This window comes from Galeopterus variegatus, unplaced genomic scaffold (assembly GCF_000696425.1).
Source record: "Galeopterus variegatus unplaced genomic scaffold, G_variegatus-3.0.2 Scaffold8398, whole genome shotgun sequence".
NCBI lineage: Eukaryota > Metazoa > Chordata > Mammalia > Dermoptera > Cynocephalidae > Galeopterus > Galeopterus variegatus.
Window position 1 is genome coordinate 38,943 of NW_007734509.1, and position 10,383 is coordinate 49,325.

Consider the following 10,383-nt stretch of genomic DNA (forward strand, 5'->3'; position numbering starts at 1 on the left):
TACATGACCCATGTGTTCCTGCATGTTGTCTACTTTTTCCTTTAGAGTCTTTTGCATATTAATCACAGATGTTTTAAATTCTCAGTCTGATTATTCCACTATCACTGCCATATATGAGGCTGGTTCTAATGCTTGTTCTTTCTTTTCACACTTTCAGTGTGCCTTGTAATTCCAGTCATGAAGTATTGGATAAAAGGAGCTGTGGTAAACAGGCATTTAGTAATGTGGTAGTTAGGTGTGGGGGGAGGGGAAGTTTTCTGTAGTTCTATGATTAGGTCTCCGTCTTTTTAGAGTCTGTGCCCCTAGACATGGACTTCACCAGTGTTCCTCATCCCCCCCCCCCCTCCAGGGGACAGGATGTCTAGAGACAGATGTAGTCAGATATTTATTTTCTTTTCCCCACATGGAAGACTAGAGGGAGCTGGAGTTGGGTATTTCCCTTTTCCCAGGCAAATTAGGCTCTATACAAGAAAAAGAAAAAAAATCCAGAGATGGAAGTAGATTAGAGGCTACAAGAAATGGGGGGTTGGAGGGAGAAATAATGAGAAGTTATTGCTTAATGGGTACAGAGTCTATGTTTAGGATGATGAAAAAGTTTTGGAACTAGATAGAAGTAGTAGTTACACAGCATTGTGAATGTAATTAATTCCATGCAATTGTATACTCAAAAATGCTTTAAATGGCAATTATTATGTAATGTATGTTTTATCACAGTCAAAAAAAAAGAATAATTAAAAAAAATCTTGGGCAGGGTATGCTCTTATAAAATAGTTTTTCCTGAGGTCAGGTCTTGCTGAGAACAGAATGCTCTGGCATATGTCAAAATTGGTTTCTTTCCTCCTCTTCTGCTGGAAACATGAGGTGATTTTCTTCCCTGATATTCAATTTGAAAACCTGGACAAGCTCCTGGAGGTAAAACTCACCAAGTGCGAGGATCCCTGTATGGCTGAGTCCTCCTGAAGTTTTTAACTCTCAGGCTTGTCAAACAGTGAGCCTGCAGCTACTGGTCAGTTATGGTTTAGGTTTTCCTACCCCAGTACTCATCCCTGCAGAGGTTTTTGCTAGTGGGCTTCTGTTCCAATAAGTTGTGATTTTTTGTGTGTGCCTGTCTGTCTCTCCATTTTTTGTCATAGGTGTTAGTCCTGTGATATAACTTCTCTGATGAATCTGAGAAGAGTTGTTGATTTTTCAGTTTGTTCAGCTTATTCATCTTATATAACCGATACTTTGCTCCCTTTGAATAATACCCTCTTTTCCCCTCTCCCATTCTTTGGCAGCCACCATTCTTTTATTACAGTCTCCTCAAATTACCCAGTTTGAGTGTGCCATCTCTTTCCTGCCAGAACTCTGATGAATACAACTAGCTATTCCCTTTCCCCAATTTGTTGCCCTCAGATATACAAGTTTTGCTCAAATACCACCATCTCAGTAATTCACTCTGATGACTCTATTGAAAATGCCAACCCCTCTCCACTTATCTCTACTTAATTTTTCTCCTTACCACATGCCATCTTTTAATATGTTGTGTAATACAGATGCATACTTTATTTTGTTTTGTATAACACCCCCCCTCCCCAACACATGTACACACATTCATGCTTCATGAGGGCAGGGGTCTTTGTCATTGCTTGTCATTGATATACACCAACCCTGGGAATCATGCCTGGCATCTTATAGGTCCTCCATAAAGACCGGTTGAACGGAGGAGGGGTAGGGATGAAGGCCTTTGCATTTACATGGGACCTCATGCACACAAACTCACGTGCTTCTCGTGACAGCCTCCTCAAGAAGCTGAGAAAATGCTGTTTGCAAATGTAGGAAAGAAAGCTTAGGGAAGGGGCCAGGGAATGTCCATCCTGTGTTCCTTTTGATCTTCATTGTAGTCCTCGACATCATCTGCTGCTTGGGAAAAGGCTTTGAAGGCAAATCTAAACAGGGACCCTCAGCTCTTTGGGGGTATTTGTGGCATTTTTAGTTGGAGTAAATGAAAAACCTCCTAATGTGACTACTGTAAAGGAGACAGAGTCATTAGATGTAGAAGGTCTGGTGGGTTACATGCTAATTCATCATGTTATCAGCACATTTCTCTTCCATGATAGTGAGCATGGAAAGTGTGTTTGATCCCTCCTCTTTTGCAATGTATTGGTGACAGTTCATATCATCTGAAAAGCTGTTGCTTAGCACATTCCCCTGGCATTGTTAAGTGTCCCTCCTGTCACATGAGAGAGACCCTATTCAAGTCATCTCTTTCCTCTCCCATCGTGGCTGCCTTTAAATAATTTGATGGTTGATTGCAGTCCATGTCTGCTGCTGTGACTTCATGTAATTATTTCCTTCCCAACTCCTTACCCCATTATAACTCTCCTCTTACTTAATCTGCACTTGTTCCATATATATATGTATTTTAATTGTAACTCATTTTGGAAGAGGGCAGGAATTAACGTTTATATTATAAATGAAGTGAGAAGTCTTATCACTACACCATAATCAGTTTATCATCAGTGTAGATTGTTTTATGCTGATACTATATAAATTAATTCCTTTTCTGAAATAAAGGCTCATTCCAAAAAGTACTTTTTTCTATGACAATACCCTTGAGCTTCTGGATCTTTTTTTTACAAACATTAGCAGTCAAGTAAAGAAAGCTGGCTGTTACCTCTTTGGCAGAGTTAAGAAAACTGCGGCCAGGTATAGGCCAAGGATTCACTCTCCTGATGCTGTGTTTGCTCCAGTTCTCTGTCCTGAATCTTCTATTCACAGATTTGATATTTGCCGACTGTCCACCACATGTGAGGACCTGTGTGTGTACACCTATGTGTGTAGACCTATGGGCTTTGCCCTCAAATAGCTAGTGAGGAAGCCAAACAGAGCCGGCCAGTCTGGTGTGGCATCCTGTCCACTGAGTGGGGGCGAGGCCTGCTGGGCGTGGGTCTGTCCTGAAGTGTCAGGGATGGTTTCCTACAGATGGTGTGCCTGGAAATGGAGGAGCAGCCTGCATGTGTGGAAGGCAGAGATGATGAATCTGGGGCACTGCAGGGATGGTGGGGCTGATGAGGTCGGCGAGGGCTGGATCATATGGAGGGGGTGGCGGAGTTGGTGCAGAGCCCTTTGAAGGACTTTGAGCAGGACCCTTATGGATCAGACTTGCATTTGCATCTAGTTTATGGGACACTTGATGTTTGCTGAAGCCTCTTTCCAGTGCCCAGTTCCCTGATCCTACCACTCTTCCCCCACTGATGTTTCCTGTGCCAGCCCTGCTCCTGCTCAGATCCCACCTCCCCTAAGAAGCTCCCTCTGACCTTTTCCAGCCTTCTTTGCTTAGAAATCCCCTTTCCCCCTCCTTTGCTGGCCTTCTTTGCTTGTTTCCTGTTAGTCATTTAGACAGTGGACCTGGTTTGAGGTCCCAGCCTTGTCAGCCAGTAGATGTGTGAGCTTAGGTATATCACATGGCACTTTTGTGTCTTACTTTCTTCATCTATACAATAGACATGATAATAATACTTTCCAGATGATAAAGAGAAGCAGACACACATTTGTATTAATGTGAACTTGGGCTTCATCTCATTCCCGTTAAAGGCATTTGTGGTCGGGTTCGAAGCCATAGGGCTCTGGCAAGCTGAATTTCTCTGCAGTTCTCTTGTCCAGATCTGTTCACGCTTCCACAGTTTAGGAGATGGACATGGCATTAGACACACTCACCCTTGAATGCTGGCTCTTTTTCTTACTTTACTTGGTTGAGCAAAATATTAACCCCTTCATGGGCCTTGGTTTCCTCACTGCAGTGCAAACCAGGGTAATATCTACTACCTTCTTTTTTTTTTTTTTTGTCTTTTTCCGTGTCCGGCAACGGATTGCAACCCTCAGTGTCGCCCCTGTACCAGACCAGGACCAGCAACGGGATCGCAACCCTCGGCGTTGCCCCCGCGCCTCGCTCAGCCAGTGAGCGGGAACCGGTCTGTATGTGGGATCTGAACCCTCGGCGGGAGCACCGCCACGCTTCCCAAGCGGCGCACTATAGCGGTGCGCCACCGGGCCGGCCCTCTACTACCTTCTTTAACATGAGTTGAATCAGACGGCAAATGGGTCACCCCCAGCTCAGTGCCCAGCCCAGAATAGGTGCTAATTAAATGGCTCAATCAAAGCAGCCCAAGCTCCATTACTCGATGGAATACTTGAGCTCAGTGCGAGGTTCTTGATGATTGTTCACAACTGCATGACATTATTGCCATAGGAAGAGAGTATCATTCTCTTTGGGGGCCAGCTCAGAGCCCATCCTTAGCCACGGTCAACACCTCATGGCTGCCCCTGTCACTTTGACTGTCACCACTTACCTCTCCACACTTGCCATGGCAAATGGATCCCCCCACACTGCTTTCTGAGTCCACTCCATCATTCTCTTCGGGGGCCAGCTCAGAGCCCATCCTTAGCCACGGTCAACACCTCATGGCTGCCCCTGTCACTTTGACTGTCACTACTTACCTCTCCACACTTGCCATGGCAAATGGATCCCCCCACACTGCTTTCTGAGTCCACTCAGATCTCACCTCCAAACCTCTCCCTTTCCCCCGCCCATGTTGCCTTAATTTCTCATTCCTTGGCCATTAAGTAGGTATTGATTTCTATTAAGATGAACATCAGGATTTATTGAGCAGAAAGGTAAACATTGACAGAAGCAGTGTGGCATGATCCAGGTGGGGAGGCAGTTCTGCCCACTCCCACCCCCCATCCTGTCTGCTGCTTAGAGAGTCAGGCAGAGTGCCCATGTGGCACCCCAGTCTGTGCCCACCTTGGGCCTGGTAATTAATGCTTTACAAATGCACCAGGTTAAGAGGGGCCTCATCCATCTTGCATGAGAATATTTCCAGCCCCGGCACAGGGTAGGTGCCAACAGATATTTTGGGGAGGAAGGAAAGGAGGAGGGGAGGAGTATATAGTGAGGCATTGGGCACCTCCTATCTTCGCTGAGTAAAGGGGAAGGAAGTTAGGATTTCTGTGGTGAATACTGCCACATGCTTTTGAGTGTTTATGCACAGCTAATGTTTCAGCTGTGGTGAAAAACTAGTTCTGAGATGTTAAAGCTGGAAGTCAGTAGTTGTCTACTCCTCCTGTAATTTTACACTTGTGGGCCTGAGGTGTAGAGTGGGGAGGGGCAGTTGCAGGGCCACATGTCAGTTGTTGGCAGAGCTAGGCTTAGAGCTGCTTCGGATGCATTCCCTGTTCTTTCCCATCCTTCTCCATTTTCCCATTTTTGTCTCAATCTGTCTGCCTATCTGTTCACTCTTCTTGTCTCTTTATTATCTATCGGCTTCCCTTGTTGTCATTTTGTAGTTTAGAATGTTACTCACTGTGATCTCTTGGGCAGATTCGTATTTCAGGGCCCAGTTGCCTCAACTGGAAAAAAAGAACATTGGAGGATTAAATAAGTGAGGTTTCTCAATCTTGGTGCTACACATTCGGGGCTGGAAAAAATCTTTGTTGTAGGGGGCTATCTTGTGCATCGTAGAATGTTTAGCAGCTTTTCTGACTTACTACATGCTTATAGCATCTCTCTCCCCAGTGGTGACACCAAAAATGCCGTCAGACATTGCCAAATGTCCCCTGGGGGGGCAGATGTCACCTGCACTACTGGCACAGAGTAAACAATCATTAAGTGCTGTTAAAAACACTGTCGTTGTTGTTGTTGTTGTTGTTGTTGTTCTGCGGTTACTTAATTTATCCACCAAGTATTCATCCAGTGCTTGCTGTGTGCCTTGCACAGCACTGAGCCCTGAGAGACGGTGGAGAATGTAAACCTGTTGTCCTCACCTTCTAGGAGATTATGCTGGAGTTGGACAATCACACACCTGAGCAGGGCACTGAGGTTGCTTTGAACAGTTTGTTCTGACCTAAATGTAGCAGAGGGACAATTGCTAGGCACAACTGCTGTAACAGAAGGAGAATTGCTAGGCTTGAGAGGCATGTTTACCCACTCTCAGGCCCCCTTCTGATTACTGGTAAACTCTCAGGTTCCCCCTTCTAATTATCAGTAAATGTGGCAAAGGGGAGAGGTAGTGACCTTGTTGGTTGGTCCTCTGGTTCCTGATAAACCCTCAACTGGGAGAGACTGTTCCTGGTTTCAGAGCACTTGGCTGTTTGAAGTGACAGACATTGCATGGTTGCTACTGTTGTCCTGTGCATTCAGAATGCCCCCAGAATCCCGTGGGGATGGGCAGATCACTGCTGCCTCGCTCCTACACTCCTCCCTTGCTGTGGATTGATGTCCTCCCAAAACTTAGTCCCAACTGTGAAAGTATAAAGAGAGTAAGAAATCCTCTTATGGTAATTGAAAGGTGGGACCTTGAAGAGCTGATTAGATTGTAGGACTGTGCTGCAGTGAATGGATTAATAATGGTGGTCAAGGATGTGATTTTCAGGGCTTTAAAAGGAGAGTATGCGAGAGTCTCTCTGTCTCTCTGCTCTGCTGTTTTGTGCCATGTGAGACCCCTGTGTTAGGTCCCTGGAACTGAGAACCTGACTTTTAGAAAGTCTTCAGTTTATCTAAGTTTCTTTCTTCAAGGTCTCTGCTTCCCTAAGTCCTTCTCCCACAAGCAGGCTGAGCAGGCTGTACCCAGAGTGTAACATTGTAACTGTTTCTTTGCATTAGCCCGAGATTTCTGTCTCCCCAAGTCTCTGTTCCCATGAGCAAGCTGTACCCGAAATGGAACATTGTGACTGTCTTCCTAGGCTACGCCAGATGCCAATCTTAACCCTATAAAAGAAGACACCCAACTGCCTCTTAGTGCTGACGCCATTTTTTGGCTCAGCCTAGCAGGTCCGCTTGCCACATGCTAATAAAATCTTCTTTCTTCCTTTACCTGGCTAGCATCTTCTTCCTGAGTGACCTTACGCCCTGCATTGCTGTAAAGCCACCACCAAGAAGACTCTCACCAGATGCGTTCCCTGGACTTAGGACTTCCCAGCCTCTGAAACTGCAAGTAATAAACTTCATTTTCTTACAATTACCCAATTCCATATATTTTGTTATAGGCAATAGAAACAGACTAATACATGCCTCCTATCCTGCCTCCCTGCTTCTTCTCTTGCCCGCACAGCACAGAAGGGTCCTCTTAACACACAGCCACGGCACAAAGCACCTCTGCCGAAACCCTCCATCAAACCTGACCACTGGCTTCCAGGAGCTTCCAGAGCTGCTCAACTCTACCCCCCCCTTACCCCTCCCACACCAACTCAGACTCCTTTCCTCCCACCCACCCCTTCCCTCACTGTCCTCCCACCACAGCTGCTCACTGCTCTGGCCTCTTCTAGGAATGCTGTCCTCCCAGATCCCTCATAGCTCACTCCTTCTGTTCATACTTTATCTTGTAAGAGAAGCCGTCCCTCAGGGCCTTTTATGAAATAGCAACCCCTCTTCTCCACACCCCAGCTTTCCTTGCTTTACTTTCTTCTCATTTCAGATCACCACCTAACACCTCTGCTGTGTGTTGTTGTTGTTGAGGCTGTTGATGGTCTGTTTCTCCCAGTGGAGTGTGAGCTCCCTGAGAGCAGGGGATTTGTTAGTCTTGTTCTGTGTCCCAAAGAGGAGCCAGCATGTCCTGGGCAGTCATTAATAATTGGATGGGCCGGCCCGGTGGCGCACTGGAGAGTGCACCGCTTGGGAGTGCGGCGGCGCTCCCACCAAGGGTTCGGATCCCATGTGGCGACCGGTTCCCGCTCACTGGCTGAGCGCGGTGCGGCCGCAACACCGAGGGTTGCGATCCCATTACCGGTCAGTAAAAAAGACAAAAAAGGAAAAAAATTTTAAAAATTTAAAAATAATTGGTGAATGACCCAGTGGAACAATACATGAATGAATAAAGAAAGGTTTAAAAAATTTAAAAATAATTGGTGAATGACCCAGTGGAACAATACATGAATGAATAAAGAAAGGAGAAGTTATATGACTCTGTATTACTATAAAGTTGCCAGGCATGTGTGGAACCTGCTTTAGCATTTCTTGAGAGAGACGGGCCTCCAGTATCATGCCCCAGAGGTCTGGTCAGGTGGAATTAGGACTGTGTTATATCAACTCTTCCCGCCTCTGTCTTGAGATAATTCTGTCCTGGTTAATGAGCCCACCTGGGCATGCAGACGAGGGCATGAAGGTGACCCATGTAGAACTCTGTGGCTGAGAGCCAGGGCTTCCCACTCAGACCTCAGATCCCATAGCATTGTCAGCCTAGTCAAGAAGCACCTGTCTTCTATGTGTTCAGGGCCCAAGGATGGGGTTCTCCCTGCACCCCCTGCTTTGCTCATTCGCCTCTTGTGCTTTCTCCTTTCACCCTTCCCATCTCATGCATGCCGAGTTGTCAGAAGGAGAGAAGAATGCCATTCATCACTGATGTTCCTTTACCTGGTCATCCTCCCCTCAGCGTTGTATGCCACGTCCCTGTCTTGCTGGCTTGCCCCACAGCCTTTCATTCCGCGCCTGTGTTTCTTTGCATGCTTGTGCTCTGCTGGCCTCTGTCCCCGTCACTTGGAGTCCTGCCTGTCCTCCCACCGCCCCCCCATACTGTCCCTGTGGGCCCTTCCCTCTCCTCTCCACTAAGCTTCCTTTCATGCTGCCTCTTTCAGACTGTGCAGCCATCTCCAGTTGACATTCAAGCATCATTCCATTTTGAAGCAGGGAAGACCCTCCAAAGCTGGCCCTGATACTCCCTTTGGTTTTTCTCTGTGCTCTTAGGTATGACGACTGCTTCAGCCAATCCGATCTACTTATCATCTCAGGAAATCATCTTGCACATTCCTTCCTCTATGTTCCTGCTGTTTTCCAAGACTGCAGTGTTCACTTCAGGGCCTTTTTATGGTAGCTGTTGTTTTTGGTGACCCAGCACGTATTCCTCCCCTCTCCCTTCTGGTATCAGAACCTAACCCACCATCTACCAGTAGAGACAGATGTGCAAATCCAGCTTGTTAATCAATGTAAGCTCCAGAAGGCCAGAGACTTGGTCTGTTTTATTCATTGCTGAATCTCCAATACCTAAAACAGTGCCTGGTTCCTACGTATGGGGCCATACTAGGTACTCTGTAAATATTTGTGAATTCATATCTCTACTATATTGGATATAGCTTATTTACCTTTTATATACCTTGCTAAAATATTTATATATCCAGATTTCCTTTTTTGATACAGATGTTTAAAAGAACATTTTCAAGGCCAAGTCCTAAGATGTCAGTGACCTCCAGTGTCTTATTCACTAAAGTATCTCTAGTACCTAAAGCAAGAGACACTCTATAAATATTTATGGAATGAATAATTCAGGCATTTGATTAGTGAAGTTTCAACTGAGCAAAGAAATGGAAATTTGAAGCTCAAATTTAGTACATTTATTTACATTTATTTTAATAAAATTAGAGTTTACAGGTGCTCTCACAAATATCCCCTCACTTGTATCTTACAACAATCCTAAGAAGTCTATTTTGTCAGTTTTATAGATGAGGAAAAAGGCTTAGAGGAATCTCTTAAAAAGCTTGTCTAAGATTATATAGTTAGCAGATTGGGACTTGAACTCAAGACTTGACTCCAAGATTTATGATCTTCCCACTTTTTCATGGATACCAATTCATGCAGAACTCATGAGAAATCAACATTTTAAAACTAGAACAAAATAATAGAATCTTAGAATTGGAAATGGACTTACACATCACAAATTCCAAACTCCTTCCTCATTTTTCTTTTTTTTTAATTTAAATTTATTAGTATTATTTTTTACATTTTAAGATATGGAGCAGTTGGGGGGAGGGGGAGAGGGAAAGGAGGAAGGAAATAGGATGGGAGGAGTAGGTCCTTCCTCATTTTTCAAAAGAGGAAAATAAGGTATGGAGAGTTTATATGGTGTATCTAAAGGTGCACATCCATTTTAAGAAGTAATTATACTGAAGCTGGCTTCTCCGACTACTGCCTCTAGTTTGTCCTCACGTTTCACTCTTGGCTTGAGAGAATGGATTAAGCTTGCAGGAGACTAATCTGTCCTCTGCTTTCTCTGCATCAGAGGCCTGTGAAAAGCCAGGCCCCTCTCTGACAGGAGCTTGGCTCTCGTTGAAGGAAACTCAATTTCTCTCTCCCTGTCATTTCTTTATCCTTCTTTCCTGTTTACCTTGCAGGTGGAGAGTGGGAGTCATGGAAGAGGCATCCTGCTGGGGTTTCCTACTCCTTCCCTATAGAAAGTCTTGGTAAAGGCCTTCCTAAGTGTGAAAGTTAATAAAATAACAACCCCACCTCACACTCCATTAATATACTGTTTTTATATTTGGTCCTGCCCTTGAAGTGTTTACAATTCAGAACCTAGTGTTGTGTTTCTTTCTTTCTCTAGTGCTTTCTGGTGTAGATGCCACCCCCACTGAGAG

General features: G+C 45.2%; 1 long non-coding RNA gene across 1 annotated transcript in view; it reads left to right on the forward strand.

Annotated features, from left to right (window-relative positions):
• The window catches only part of LOC103608405, an 11,090-nt gene extending 2,355 nt beyond the window's left edge, over positions 1-8,735 (forward strand). Inside the window, exons 2-3 of the long non-coding RNA XR_552053.1 lie at positions 6,863-6,974; positions 8,720-8,735. This is a non-coding gene — a long non-coding RNA (uncharacterized LOC103608405). The remainder of the gene's footprint in view (positions 1-6,862; positions 6,975-8,719) is intronic.
• Positions 8,736-10,383: the final 1,648 nt, after the last annotated feature.